The sequence below is a fragment of the Chiloscyllium punctatum genome, chromosome 26 (assembly GCF_047496795.1).
Source record: "Chiloscyllium punctatum isolate Juve2018m chromosome 26, sChiPun1.3, whole genome shotgun sequence".
In the NCBI taxonomy this organism is placed as follows: Eukaryota; Metazoa; Chordata; class Chondrichthyes; order Orectolobiformes; family Hemiscylliidae; genus Chiloscyllium; species Chiloscyllium punctatum.
The window spans coordinates 74,407,159-74,424,009 of record NC_092764.1 but is presented as its reverse complement, the minus strand read 5'-3'; positions in this window follow the sequence as shown (position 1 = coordinate 74,424,009).

The following is a 16,851-nucleotide window of genomic DNA, read 5'->3' as shown; positions in this document are numbered from 1 at the left end:
ATACACACCCACTCTCACACATACACTCACTCTTACACACATGTGTACACATACACTCAATCTCACAAATACACACACACAGACTCACTGTCTCTCACTCACACACACACATATATACACACTCTCACACATACACATGCTCTTACAGACATGTACACACATACACTCACTCTCACAAATATACACACACTCACTCACATATAGAAACACGCACGCTCTCTCACTTACTCACACATACACACATACATATGCTCACTCACTCTCACATATACACACATACATATGCACATACACTCACTGACTCTCACGCATACAAACCCTCCCACACAGACAGACAGACAGACACACACACACACACACACACACTTACATCAATCCCACTTACACAGTCAGCTCAACGTTCAACCAATCAAGATCCAGAAAAAGCCATGATCAAACATTAATGTGGAACTAGTTGGTTTGTTCTAATTGCAGGTTTACAAATAGTTGCCAGGAGTGGTGAAAAGGGGTTACTCTCTGGAAAGGACGGCCGTGGTCAGAAGAGACCTTAACACCATCAGGGAAACTAGAGATCGGAACTTTTTCATAGAAATCATAGAGTCATACAGCATAGAAACAGGCCCTTGGGTCTATACTGACCAACAAACACTAATCTCATTTACCTGTACTTGGTGATTCCCAAGTTTAAATGCTTAAGCAATCTAGTAAAGCACTTGCAAATATTTTAATTGGCAGACAATAAGAAATGCAATGAACAACTCAATCAAACCAACAAAACTGACAAAAAAACACCAGAAGATGTAGTGGAGGCTGGTACGATTGCAACATTTAAGAGGCATTTGGATGGGTATATGAATAGGAAGGGTTTGGAGGGATATGGGCCGGGTGCTGGCAGGTGGGACTAGATTGGGTTGGGATATCTGGTTGGTATGGACAGGTTGGACCAAAGGGTCTGTTTCCGTGCTGTACATCTCTGTGACTCTAATACATGCATCTGTTTCTTAACTGTGAAAATTTCAAGTTGTTCAGGGTACAATGGCTGTTTAGGATCAGTTGGCTTTCTCGGGATGCTGAGTCCAATTATGAGATCTTGTATGTGCACAAATCTTGGTTTGACCACTTGGGCCCTGGCTAGGACATCATTCGGAAAGAATAAATGTCTAGTTCTACAGCACCCTTGATGGTACCACACGTCCAGAAGAGCTTTACAGGTGAGATGAGGTCATAGGAAATGGGAATCCACCTTGTAGGAGACAACAACCATTAAACAGCAATGAGATGATGATGACTGCATCCGTTTCCATGACGTTGGTTCAGAGTAATGATTGGCTCCAGGGAGAAACAGTGTGGTGGGATCTTTAAAGAGCTTCTTGAAGTGGTGAAAGATAGTGTACAAAAGCAAATCATTCTTTCCAAAGCTCCCTTTTGCACACAGATATTTCCTCTGTACTCCAGTATCTGTTCTACAATCCCTCTTTATCCTGCAAACTTTAGATGTTTAATTTAGGCAAGCACTTCACAGTCAACAGTATAGCTTAGAAAATGCACAGATCTTTGGCAGTGATAGGATATGTGGTTAAGACTGCTTTAAAATTGTATCCTCGGCTTTGTAGGATGACAAAATCATATAGTACAGAAGGAGGCCATCAGCCCCATTGTACATATAACAGGCTTTTGAAAGCATGATCCAATGTCCATACGTTTCCCCAATACCCCACAAATGTTCTCTCTTAAAGTGGAAATTCAACTGTCCTTTGAGGAGGAGGAGACTAGAACCAATGGTAAAATGTAAAACTAAGTGAGGGTGGCACGGTGGCTCAGTGGTTAGCACTGCTGCCTCACAGCGCCATGGACCCGGGTTCAATTCCAGCCTTGGGCGACTGTCTGTGTGGACTTTGCATATTCTCCCCGTGTTTCATGGGTTTCCTCCGGGTGCTCCGGTTTCTTCCCAAAGTCCAAAGATGTGCAGGTCAGGTGAATTAGCCATGCTAAATTGCCCATAGTGTTAGGTAGGAGAAAGTGAGGACTGCAGATGCTGGAGATCAGAGCTGAAAAATGTGTTGCTGGAAAAATGCAGCAGGTCAGGCAGCATCCAAGGAGCAGGAGAATCGACGTTTCAGGCATAAGCCCTTCTTCAGTGTGTTAGATGCATTAGTCAGGAGTAAATGTTGGGGAATGGGTCTGGGTGGGTTACTCTTCGGAGTTTCTGTTCAGAGGGCCTGTTTCCACACTGTAGGGAATCTAATCATACCATGAGGACCAAGATGAGGAAAATGGTATATTAGACATGGAGGGTGGTGAATCTTGGATTTGTCAACCACAGAAGAAGCTCAGTTGTTCAGCATATTTAAAGTAGAGGTTGTTATATTTTTGCTACTACACGGTGTAGGGGGTTGTGCAGATCATGTGGGTAACAGGCGGGTTTGATCAGCTACAACTGGGTTACATGGAAAAGCAGGTTCGCTGGCTGAATAATCTACTCCCATTCCAGTATCCCCATGATCAGCCAATCTTCAACTCCACTTCCCTGCCTTTTCCCAAAACCCTGGAATCCCTGACTGATTAACAATCTATTTCAGCATTAAATATGCTTCATGACCTGGCCTCAACGGCCCTGGTGATGAAGAATTCCACAGACTCACAGCCCTCTGAGAGTCAACATTCCTGCTCATCGCTGCCTTAACTGGAAGGCTATTTACTCTGAGATTACACCCTGAGGGGAGCAACCTTTCCGCATCTACCCTGTCATGCTACTTAAGAAATATGGTTCAATAAGGTCGCCTCTTATTCTCTATATTCCACCATGTACAAGTTCAACCGCTGAACCTCTCCTTATAAGGAAATACCTCCATACCTGGGATCTACTGAGTGACCCTTCTCTGGCCTGCCTCCAATGCCAGTGCATCTTTCCTTAGATAAGGAGCCCAAACTATACTCAGTATTCTAGCTGTGGTCTGACTATACCCTGAATAATTTTAACAAGACATCCCTATTTTTCTAGTTCTTTCCTTTTGAAATAAAGGTTTCCTTTGCATTTGTCTTCTCTACGACCTGTTGAACTTGGATGCTAGTCTTTTCTGATTTATGGACAATGACTCTCAAATCCTTCTGTACTGTTCTGTAGTCTTTCTCCATTTAAATAATATTCAGCTGCTCTACTCTTCCTGCCGAAGTGCATAACATTATAGTCCATCTGCCAAGTTTTTGCCCGCTCACTTAACCTGGCCATATCCCACCAGAGATTCTTTGTGTCATCCTCAGCACTTTCCTTCCCATTTATTTTTGTCTCATCCGCAAAGTTGATGACAGTACATTCACTTTCCTCGTTCAAGTCATTGTTACGTATTGTAAATAAAGATGGCCCCAACACTGAACCCTGTGGCACACCACGAGTTACAGGCTGTCAGTCTGAAAATATGTCCCTTATCCATACTGTCTGTCTTTTATTCGTTAGCCAACCCCCTATCCATGCTAACATGTTATCTCCAACACTGTGAGTCCTTGTCTTATTAAGTATTAAGTATTTGGAAAGGCAAGGACTGATAAGTCCTTGGATAGTCAACATGACTTTGTGCGAGGGAAATCATGTCTCACAAACTTGATTGAGTTTTTTGAAGAAGTAACAAAGAGGATTGATGAAGACAGAGTTGTAGATGTGAGCTATATGGACTTCAGTAAGGCATTCGACAAGGTTCCCCATGGGAGACTGGTTAGCAAGGTTAGATCTCACAGAATAAAGGGAGAACTAGCCATTTGGATACAGAACTGGCTCAAAGGTAGAAGACAGAGGGTGGTGGTGGAGGGTTGTTTTTCAGACTGGAGGCCTGTGACCAGTGGAGTGCCACAAGGATCGGTGCTGGGCCCTCTACTTTTTGTCATTTACATAAATGATTTGGATGCGAGCGTAAGAGGTACAGTTAGTAAGTTTGCAGATGACACCAAAATTGTAGTGGACAGCAAAGAGGGTTACCTCAGATTACAACAGGATCAGGACCAGATGGGCCAATGGGCTGAGAAGTGGCAGATGGAGTTTAATTCAGATAAATGTGAGGTGCTGCATTTTGGGAAAGCAAATCTTAGCAGGACTTATACACTTAATGGTAAGGTCCTAGGGAGTGTTGCTGAACAAAGGGACCTTGGGAGTGCAGGTTCATAGCTCCTTGAAAGTGGAGTCGCAGGTAGATAGGATAGTGAAGAAGGCGTTTGGTATGCTTTCCTTTATTGGTCAGAGTATTGAGTACAGGAGTTGGGAGGTCATGTTACGGCTGTACAGGGCATTGGTTAGGCCACTGTTGGAATATTGCGTGCAATTCTGATCTCCTTCCTATTGGAAAGATGTTGTGAAACTTGAAAGGGTTCAGAAAAGATTTACAAGGATGTTGCCAGGGTTGGAGGATTTGAGCTACAGGCTGAACAGGCTGGGGCTGTTTTCCCTGGAGTGTCGGAGGCTAAGGGGTGACCTTATAGAGGTTTACAAAATTATGAGGGGCATGGAGAGGATAGATAGACAAAGTCTTTTCCCTGGGGTGGGGGAGTCCAGAACTAGAGGGCATAGGTTTAGGGTGAGAGGGGAAAGATATTAAAGAGACCTACAGGGCAAATGTTTCACGCAGCAGGTGGTACGTGTATGAAATGAACAGCCTGAGGAGGTAGTGAAGGCTGGTACAATTGCAACATTTAAGAGGAATTTGGATGGGTATATGAATAAGAAGGGTTTGGAGGGATATGGGCCGGGTGCTGGCAGGTGGGACTAGATTGGGTTGGGATATCTGGTCAGCATGGACAGGTTGGACCGAAGGGTCTGTTTCCATGCTGTACATCTCTATGACTCTATGACTCTAAGTGAGTGACACGCTGGCTCAGTGTTTGACTGTAGCCTCAGGTGACTCTGTGTGGAGTTTGCACATTCTCCTCGTGTCTGTGTGGTTTTCTCCGGGTGCTCCGGTTTCCTCCCACAATCCAAAGATGTGCAGGTTAGGGTGGATTGGCCATGCTAAATTGTCCATAATGTCCAAGGATGTGTAGGTTAGGTGCATTAGTTAGGGGTAAATGTAGAGTAATGGGATAGGGATGATGAGTCTGGGTGGGATACTCTTCGGAGGGTTGGTGTGGATTTGTTGGACCAAATGGCCTGTTTACACAATATATGAATTCTATGATCTATGAAGTGATCTAATGTGTGGTATCTATCAGATGCCTTCTGAGAATCCAAATATAATACTTCCACTACTTCCCCTTAATCTATCCTGCCTGTTACCTCATCAAGAAATTCCAATCAATTTGTCATATATCATTTTCTCTTTACGCTGACTCTGCTTGATCATATTATGCATTCAAAATGATCCATTTTTACATCCTTTATAAGAGACTTTAACATTTTCTCAATAACAAACATTAATTGACTGCCTATAGAGTCATACAGCATGGAAACAGACCCTTTGGTCCAACCAGTTCATCCCAAACTAAATTAGTCCCACCTCCCTGTTCCTGGCCCATATTTCTCCAAACCTTTCCTATTGGTGTATCTATCCAAATGTCTTTGAAAACTTGTAATTGTACCCACATCCAGCACTTCCTCTGGAAGTTCATTCTACGTGCGAACCACCCTCTGTGTAAAACAATTGCCATTAAATTAGTTAACCTTTTTTTTAATCTCCTTTTATTTAACGAAAGGTGTTACGTTGGCAATTTTCCCAATCTTCTCGGACTTTTCCACTTGGAAGATTACAATTTCTGCAACCACTATCTCTGTAGTTACTTCTTTCATCGTTCTCTGGTGTACCCAATGAGCGCTAGGGAACTTATCAATCTTTGATCCCCATTAATTTCCCTAGCACTTTCCCTCTAGGGATAGTTATTGCCAGTTATTTACTTCCCCCATGGTTCCCCTTGAATTTTCGAATTCTGTTAGCAACATCGACAGTGAAGATTGATGCCAAGAGTTCAATCCCCATCCCGGGCTCTGAATTGGACTCATAATCTGACCCAACTGAACTTGATCCAATTACCAGTTTAAAATAGAAATCAATGCTAACTCCTCATCACTCACTTCACTCTTCGAGAACAGAGTGGGGAAAAATTACATTTTGAAAGGGAAAAAGAAATCAGAAATAAAAAATGCAAATCTCACTGACAGCCCTTCGAATGGTAGAACTGACTTCAAGAAAAATTAATTTCACACTGGGCTGTGATGGAACTTTATTTCCTTATTGAGAAATCTAAATAATTTACCCACCCAACATCAGCGCTCTAATTAATTTTCTTTGTGACAAGAACTTTTCTGGCTTCGCCCTGCACAGATGTTCAGCAGCAATTCATTATGTGGTAATGTGAACAATGTATTTTAAATATCCTCCAGACAGCTATTAAGGCCACATAAAATATCATTTTTAATTAAGATTCATCAATATTTTAATACGCGCTGAACAAAGTTAGAAATTAATTTTACGCTTCAGTTTTTCCTGTTTCTTGTGGATTTTCTTGATAATATGCAACTTGCACCTCAACCACCTCAAAGCCTGCCCTGCTAGGCCGTGAAGCAACAAGTTAGTGCACTCCATCTCAACTCTGGAAATGGGTCCAGCACAGTTTCCATCAATGTAGGCTCTTTATCTTCTCATCTGGTAGAGTGTGCCAGGGAACCCGGGACCAAATAGAGTGAGGGAGCAGGCGATGATTATATGTTAAATCTGGGATAATTGGGTGAGATCTTTACCGACATATAGGTTTATGAAATCTAAGCTGAAATAAAATACCAGCCGGAAAGTACTGTGTACGCCTAAATGCTGTCTGGCCAGTTTTAAGTCTCTGATATTTAACACTTTACAACTAAAAGCAACCTTTTTCTTTTTTGCATTCAAAGGATGAGGGCCTTGCTGGCGAGGCCAGCATTTATTGCCCATCCCTAATTGTCCAGAGGGTAGTTAAGTATCAACCATATTGCCACGGGTCTGGAGACACATGTAGGCCCGACCAGGAAGGGATGACAGTTTCCTTCCCTAAAGGCCCCAGATGCCGACAATCAGCAATGGAGTCATGGTCACCACTAGACCCTTAATTCCAGATTTTTACTGAATTCAAATTCCACTATCAACCATGGTGGGATTTGAACCCAGGTCCCCAGAACATGACCTGGGTCTCTGAATTAACAGTCTGGTGATAATATCTCAGCTCATTAGAACTTGGATGATGAGCCAGTGAAGAAAATTTAGCGGTGGGCCCATGGAAGGTTTCAAATGCAGGAGAGAGAAACAGAAAAAGGGAGGGAGTTTGTGGAATGCAGATTGGCAGAAGAACTACACTGGGAGTTTGTAAAGAATAAAGTTCTTCCCTCTTCCTGAACTCTAAAGATTGGGTGTCAATTGATTTTAACAAGCTATTTAGATGCTAAGACTTCAAAGCATGAAAAGGATTCATATTTTGGCACACCTTGCACATGAGCTGCCGACCCCCATTAGTGACAGTTTTATTTTAAAACAAGATTAGATTAGATTCTCTATGGTGTGGAAACAGGCCCTTCGGCCCAACAAGTTCACACCAACCCTCCGAAGAGTAACCCACCCAGACCCATTTCCCTCTGACTAATGCACCTAACTCTACGGGCAATTTAGCATGGCCAATTCACCTGACCTGCACATTTTTGGACTGTGGGAGGAAACCGGAGTACCCGGAGGAAACCCACGCAGACACAGGGAGAATGTGCAAACTCCACACAAACAGTCACCTGAGGCTGGAATCGAACCCGGGTCCCCTGATGCTGTGAGGCAGCAGTGCAAGAAAATCAATCAAGCTTTGTATAAAATAATGATTCTGAAGGATGATTCTGTATTAAACTTTATTCAATATGATAACGTCTTACACTCCTGGCTGGGAAAATAGGGAAGTTAGCACTGATCTCAAAGAGGACAGATATGTCATTTGTATCTCCAGATAGTCTTAGTCACAGTGTCTAACTAGCTAACCTAACTTGGATCTTGTTGCTGTTATTGCAATAATCTATCTCTTGTTAAGACAAAACTCTCTCCTCATTAAGACTCACCTTGTGGTTGTTCCTCACCCATGATGAACCAAGTTGGTTCTTAGGTCCAGTCGAGAGGAATGGTGGCAGCATGTTTCTGCCCACAAATACCACATGGTGATCAGCGGTGGGGTTCGTGGTTTAACATTAATGGATGCAAATGTGGAAAACAAATCCACTGAACCCAAGAGAAGGAATTTCCTGAGTTTACAGCTTTAAATAACTTCCTGCTTTGGCTGCATCCTCTTGCAGTCAGTAGGTGGGAGATCTTGAACAAACTTCAGAAAGGCCAGCAAAGGAGAAATAACACCAGAGGCTAAAGCCTTGACTTCAGACCTGGTCAGAAGCATAGACTGAGCATAGACTGTGGCTAGAAATGACCTGGTTGTTATAAATTACACAGGACCTGTTGGAACATTCCCAGTTAGATGTTGAGCTAGGAAGTGAATATATCTGTGAGCTTCATGATTAAGGTTTGAAGTCCTGTTGGATAAGGGTTTAATCATTAAATTCGGGGAGCAGAGAAGGGATGGGATGACTAAAAGCAAAAACAGGAGTCGGTCTAGCTCACAACAAGCATTGCCACAGTAAGTGGACACCAGAAGGCATGGCTACAGAAGGGGAATCAAGGGCCATTGAAGTAAGTTATACAAAAGGCAAAGAGCCAGGAATGCTGCAAGGTAGGGATAAGAGAAGGCCATTTAGTCCATCAAGCCTGCTCTGTCATTCAATATGATCATGAGATAAAAGCGTTATTCTCAGGCTGTGACCAGTGGCGTACCAGACAGTTCAGTGCTTGGACCCCAGATCTTCACAATCCATCACAATAATTTGGACGTGAAGGCCAAATGTAATGTTTCCAAAACGTGGTGAGAATCTGAGTTGCGAGGTGGATGGACGGAAGGTTTCAGACAGACTGAGTGAGCGGACAAGAGCACGGCCGCTGGAGTGTAATGTGGATGAGTGAGAGGTCATGCCTTTCAGTAGAAGAGAACTCGAGAAGATCTTCTGCACAAGTTGCTGAAGCTGTTGTGCAGGTGCATCGGTATCTTGGAAGGAAAACCGTTACATTAGCCATTAGCGCATGGGGATTTGAGCAAACAATCCTTGCTTCAGTTCTGTAGAATCTGGCCAAGAAATGTATTTGGGACACAGTCTCAAAATAAAAGGCAGGACATCTACAGCTGAAATGAGGGGCAACTTCTTCACACAGAAGGTGGTGAACCTTTGGATTTCCCTACCCCTGGGAACTCAGGCACTAAGTTCACTTCAGATGGAGCTGAACAGAATTCTCACTATTAATAACATTGTGTAAGACTATGCCATTGGGGTAGATAAGTAGCCATGATCTAGAATGATGGTGCCAGTTCAAGGGACTGAATGGTCTATCCCTGTTCCTATTTCCTATATAACAGGATTCATCTTTCAAAGGATAATTTTGTTAATGATTTCTGCAGATTGGGGAAAAATTGCGGTTATGAGGTTTTGAAATCAGAATTCATAACGGACAGATTTTGTTCTGATTATTTGCCAGATTTAGTACAGTTTCCCCAGTTGGCTCTGGAGAAAATGATCCTGATTATGCTGGAAGCAGACACCTTCAACAACTTCGAAGGTAAGAAGGACAACCATAACATAGGAAAGCAACAAAACTAACTCACATTTCAACACAGAAGCACTTGAAGACACGTGTGAGAAGCCAGCAAGAGCAGGCCCAACAGTAGATATTCAGCAGCATGGAACAGAAACAGCCTCACAGGCACATACAGTGCCCAATATGACAGACACATGTTACACTTGGAGGATGGGTGAAAGTAGGGCACAGTTTTAAAGTCAAATGTATACTCACTCAGAGATTTTAAGGTGATGGAGTCACCAGTATCTGAAATGGTACCTGATGAATTCCGTGAGTAATTTGCTGAAATGACTTGTGTTTGACATTGCCTGCTTTGCTAATGTATGGGTGAGTGTCTCTGTCGTATGTATAAATGCCTCCTCTTGTTAAGACACAACAGCAGTTAGTCCTCTATCACTGTAATCCATTTAGGTCGTAGAGTCATACAGTCTGGAAACATACCCTTAAGTCCAACTCGTCCATGCCAACCATAATCCTAAACCAAACTAGTCCCACCTGCCTGCACTTGGCCCATATCCCTGTAAACATTTCTCATTCATGTACTCGTCCAGATATCTTCTAAACATTGTAATAGTACCTGTATCCACCACTTCCTTTGGAAGTTCATTCCACACACTAAACACTCTCTGTGTAAAAGAAGTGTCCCTCACGTCTCTTTCAAATCTTTCTCCTGTCACCTTAAAAATATGCCCCCTAGTTTTGAAATCCGCACCCTAGGGAAAAGACACCTGCTTTTCACTTTATCTATACCCCTCATGATTTTATAAAAGTCTAAAAGGTCACCCCTCAGCCTCTTACGCGCCAGTGAAAGAAGTCCCAAGCCTATCCAGCCTCTCCCTATAATTCAAACCCTCCATTCCTGGCAATGTCCTGGTAAATTGTTATGGGGGATTTTAACATGCAGGTAGACTGGGAGAATCAGGATGGTATCGGGCCTCAAGAAAGAGACTTTGTGGAGTGCCTCAGAGATGGATTTTTAGAGCAGCTGGTGCTGGAGCCGACCAGGGATAAGGCGATTCTGGATCTGGTATTGTGCAACGAACCAGAATTGGTCAGTGACCTCGAAGTGAAGGAGCCATTGGGAAGTAGTGACCATAATACAATAAGCTTCAATCTGCAATTTGAGAGGGAGTGGGTACAATTGGAAGTGACAATATTTCAGTTGAATAAAGGGAAATATGGAGCTATGAGGGAGCAACTGGCCAAAGTTCAATGGTTCAATACCTTAACAGGTAAGACCGTGGAGGAACAATGGCGGATATTTCTGTGTATAATGCAGAAGATGCAGGATCAGTTCATTCCTAAAAGGAAGAAAGATCCCAGGAGGAGACATGGGCGGCCGTGGCTGACGAGCGAAGTAAAGAAACATATAAAGTTAAAAGAGAAAAAGTATAACTTAGCGAAGATAAGTGGGAAAACTGAGGACTGGGAAGCTTTTAAAGAACAACAGAGGATTAGTAAGAAGGAAATACGCAGAGAAAAAATGAGGTACGAAAGTAAACTGGCCAAAAATATAAAGGAGGATAGTAAAAGCTTTTTTAGGTATGTCCAAGGCAAAAAAATGGTTAGGACAAAAATTGGGCCCTTGAAGACAGAAACAGGGGAATATATTATTGGGAACAAAGAAATGGCAGAGGAATTAAATGGGTACTTCAGATCTGTGTTCACTGGGGAAGACACAAGCAATCTCCCTGAGGTAACAGTGGCTGAAGGACCTGAACTTAAGGGAATTTATATTTGCCAGGATTTGGTGTTGGAGAGACTGTTAGGTCTGAAGGTTGATAAGTCTCTGGGACCTGATGGCCTGCATCCCAGGGTACTGAAGGAGGTGGCTCGGGAAATCGTGGATGCGCTGGTGATTATTTTCCAGAGTTCAATAGAATCGGGGTCGGTTCCTGAGGATTGGAGGGCAGCTAATGTTGTGCCACTTTTTAAGAAGGGTGGGTGGGAGAAAGCAGGAAATTATAGACCAGTTAGTCTGACCTCAGTGGTGGGAAAGATGCTGGAGTCTATTATAAAGGATGAAATTACGACACATCTGGATAATAGTAACAGAATAGGACAGAGTCAGCATAGATTTATGAAGGGGAAATCATGCTTGACTAATCTTCTTGAATTTTTTGAGGATGTAACTCGGAAGATGGACGAGGGAGATCCAGTGGATGTAGTGTACCTGGACTTTCAGAAAGCTTTTGATAAAGTCCCACACAAGAGGTTAGTGAGTAAAATTAGGGCGCACGATATTGGGGGCAAAGTACTAGATTGGATAGAGAATTGGTTGGCTAATAGGAAACAAAGGGTAGTGATTAACGGCTCCATTTCGGAATGGCAGGCAGTGACCAGTGGGGTACCGCAGGGATCTGTGCTGGGACCGCAGCTTTTTACAATATATGTAAATGATATAGAAGATGGTATCAGCAATAACATTAGCAAATTTGCTGATGATACAAAGCTGGGTGGTAGGGTGAAATGTGATGAGGATGTTAGGAGATTACAGGGTGACCTGGACAAGTTGGGTGAGTGGGCAGATGCATGGCAGATGCAGTTTAATGTGGATAAATGTCTGGTTATCCACTTTGGTGGCAAGAACAGGAAGGCAGATTACTACCTCAATGGTATCAAATTAGGTAAAGGGGCTGTTCAGAGAGATCTGGGTGTTCTTGTACACCAGTCAATGAAGGCAAGCATGCAGGTACAGCAGGTCGTGAAGAAGGCTGATAGCATGCTGGCCTTCATAACAAGAGGAATTGAGTATAGAAGCAAAGAGGTGCTTCTGCAGCTGTACAGGGCCCTGGTGAGACCACACCTGGAGTACTGTGTACAGTTCTGGTCTCCAAATTTGAGGAAAGACATTCTGGCTATTGAGGGAGTGCAGCGTAGGTTCACGAGGTCAATTCCTGGAATGGCAGGATTGCCTTACACGGAAAGACTGAAGCGACTGGGCTTGTATACCCTTGAGTTTAGAAGACTGAGAGGGGATCTGATTGAAACGTATAGGATTATGAAAGGATTGGACACTCTGGCAGGAGGAAACATATTTCCGCTGATGGGGGAGTGCCGAACCAGAGGACACAACTTAAAAATACGGGGTAGACCATTTAGGACAGAGATGAGGAGAAACTACTTCACCCAGAGAGTGGTGGCTGTGTGGAATGCTCTGCCCCAGAGGGCAGTGGAGGCCCAGTCTCTGGATTCATTTAAGAAAGAATTGGATAGAGCTCTTAAAGATAGTGGAGTCAAGGGGTATGGAGATAAGGCTGGAACAGGATACTGATTAGGAATGGTCAGCCATGATCATATTGAATGGGGGTGCAGGCTCGAAGGGCTGAATGGCCTACTCCTGCATCTATTGTCTATTGTCTATTGTCTAAATCTCTTCTGAACACTCTCAGCTTAATCAAATCCTTCCTATAACAGGACGACCAGAACTGGACCCAGTACTCCAGAAGAGCCCTCACCAACTACCTGTTTAACCTTGACATAACACCCCAACTGCCCTACTCAGTGGTCTGAGCAATGAAAGTGAACGTGCCAAATGGTTTCTTAACCCTGCCTTTTGTGACACCAACTTTAAAGATTTCTGTACCTGAACCCCTAGGTCTGTCTGTTCTACACTACCCAAGGCCTTACTTTTCATTGTATAAGTCCTGCCCTTGTTTGTTCCACCAAAATGCAATGCCTCACATTTGGGGAATGATGTGGGAATGATTAAATGGGTGAGCTCTCCCAAGCATTGTGAAGTCACTTAGACACCCTCCATAAATGTCAACTATCACCATAACATTGCAATATTCAATTCTTTATTCAATTCTCTGTAAGCATGAAGTGAATGGATACTGCTTTGAGCACAGTGATAGAAGATAATGGTTTCATGTTTCATTCCAGAGACTGGTGCCAAGGTAAGTTTATGAAAAGGCACTTGATCCAACGTCACACATTTTTCACTGTCGGGTAAAATGAACTAGCCTCCAGTGTGGGTGTCAACATCGCTACCACACAAACAGAATGCATTCTAATAGCTTTGAGATTGAAGATGAGGTTGAATCAGGATTTTCACAGTGGGTGTCAACAGAGAGATTCTTAAAACCAAAGTTCAAGGCACTGAGCTCCCCAACAAACTCTGCCAGTCTCGGAGATGCTGGCACCAGAGGTTTGGTGAAAATGGCCAACTCTCTGCCATTTGCACCAATTCCTTGGAATGACCTATCAGTTTACACATGAAGGTATGATGCTTTTTAAACCTGCATTCTTCTAAAAACAGAAACTCCAGAATTGGTAGGATGACTGTCAGGTGAACATTACAACAATACAGACCATAAGACCACAAGATATAGGGAGCAGAATTAGGCCATTGGGCCTATCAACTCTGCTCTGCCATTCGATCATGGCTGATATGTTTCCCAACCTCATTCTCCTGTCTTCTCTGTGACCCTGAATCCCCTTACTAATCAAGAACTGAACTATCTATCTCTGTCTTAAATGCGCCAGTGACGTGACATCCACAGCCTTCTGCAGCAATAGGTTCCACAAATTAACTACCCTCTAACTTAAGAAATTCCTCCTCATCTGAGTTCTAAAGTATCGTCCCCTCTCTTTAAGGCTACACCATTGAGTCCTAGTCTGTCTGACTAATGGAAACATCTTCTCCACGCCTACAGTATCCTGCAAGTTTCAATCAGATATCCCCCCCTCAAACTTCTACTCTACACAGGCCCAGATTCCTCAACTGCTCCTCATATGGCAAGCCCTTCATCCCCAGGATCATTCTTATAAGCCTTCACTGGACCCTCTCCAACACGAGCATATATTTCCTTAGATACAGGGCTCAAAATGCCACATAACATTCTAAATGTGGTCTGACCATAGCCTGACACAGCCTCAGCACTCTTGTATTCTCGACCTCTTGAAATGAATACTAACATTGCATTTGCCTTCCTAACTGTCAACTGAACCTTAAGAGAATCCTGAAGTAGGACTCCCAAGTCCCTTTGTACTTCAGATTTCCAAAGCCTTTTCCTGTTTAGAAAATAGTCTATGCCTTTATTCCTCCTACAAAAGTGCACACAACCTCACACTTTCCCACATCTGCCACATCTCTGTCTACTCTCCAAGTCCTTCTGCAACCTTCCTGCCTCCTCAACACTGCCTGTTCCTCCACGGACCTTTGCAAACTTAACAATGCCTTCACTTCTTTCATTCAGAGCATTAAAATCATAGAGATGTACAGCACTGAAACAGGCCCTTTGGTCCAACTCGTCCTTGCTGACCAGATATCCTAAATTAGTCTAGTCCCAGTTGCCAGCACTTGGCCCATCTCCCTCCAAACCCTTCCTATTCATATACCCATCCAGATGCCTTTTAAATGTTGTAATTGTACCAGCCTCCACCACTTCCTCTGGCAGCCCATTCCACACACGCACGATCCTCGGTGTGAAAAAGTTGCCCCTTAGGTCTCTTTTAAATCTTTTCCCTCTCGCCCAAAACTTATGCCATCTAGTTCTGGATGACCCCAGCCCAGGGAAAAGACATAGAACAAGGAACATAGAAAAGTACAGCACTGAACAGGCCCACAATGTTGTGCCGAGGATTAATCCTAATCTAAAATAAAATAACCGAACCTACACTCCCCTCAACTCACTGTTATCCATGTGCGTGTCCAGCAGTCACTTAAATATCCCCAATGACTCTGCTTCCACCACCACAGTTGATAAAGCATTCCATGCATTCACAACTCTCTGCGTAAAGAACCTTCCTCTGATGTCTTCTCTATACCTTTCTCCTAACACCTTAAAACTATGACCCCTTGTGCCAGTCAGTCCTGCCCTGGGGAAAAGTTTCTGGCTATCAATTCTATCCATACCTCTCATCACCTTGTACAAGTCAACGAGGTCACCCCTCTTCCTCCTTCTCTCCAGAGAGAAAAGTCCGAGCTTATTCAACCTCTCTCCATAAGGCAAGCCCTCCAGTCCAGGCAGCATCCTGGTAAACCTTCTTTTCACCCTCTCCAAAGCCTCCACATCTTTCCTATAGTAGGGCGACCAGAACTGGACACAATATGCCAAGTGTGGTCTCACCAGGGACTTGTAGAGCTGCAGCAAAATCTCGCAGCTCTTAAACTCGATCCCCCTGTTAATGAAAGCCAAAATGCCATATGCTTTCTTAACAACCCTATCCACTTGGGTGGCAACTTTGAGGGATCTATGCACTTGAACACCAAAATCCTGCTGTTCCTCCACACTGCCAAAAATCATGTCTTTAATCCTATATTCAGCATTCGAGTTTGAAATTCCAAAATGCATCACTTTGCATTTATTGAGGTTAAACTCCATCTGCCATTTCTCAACCCAGCTCTGCATCCTGTTAATGTCATGCTATAGCCTGAAACTCTCGATGCTATCAATAGCATCTCCAACCTTTGTGTCATTGGCATATTTACTAACCCACCCCTCAACCTCCTCATCCAAGTCATTTATAAAAGCTACAAAGAGCTGAGGTCCAAGAACAGAGCCCCCCTAAGATATTGTCAATTTATCCTATCCATGCCCATCCTAATTTTATAAAACTGTGGAAGGTTATCCCTCAACCTCCAATGCTCCAGGGAAAACAGCCCCCGTCTATTCAGCCTCTCCCTATAGCTCAAACCCTCCAACCCTGGCAACATCCTTGTAAATCTTTTCTGAACGCTTTCAAGCTTCACAACATCCTTCCGATAGGAGGGAGACCAGAATTGTATACAATATTTCAAAAGTGGCCTAACCAATGTCCCATACGTTTGCAACATGACCTCTCAACTTGAAGAATTGTGGTCACAGCATGGATCCCTGAGGAACTCCACGAGTCACCGGCTGCCATCTTGAAAACCAGACCATGAATTTCTGGAAATTCCTGACCTGAATTGTAACATGCAGGGTTTTCCCCCTTGAGTGAACATCCATCAACAGCATTCCTCTGAAATATAACTCCTGCTCTTGTCAAAGATGTTCCAAAACGGAAATTATGGGCTCCTAGATTCTGTGGCTACAGGTTAGTGATATAGGGGTGGCATGGTGGCTCAGTGGTTAGCACTACTACCTCTCAGCACCAGTGCGGCCTATTTCCTGTCTATTCAACAAGGGAAAACCATCAAGCCTGATTCAGACTATTTATGACAGTCCATCAGTTACCTTCTATTGGGTATCAATGGCCATTAATTGCTTGA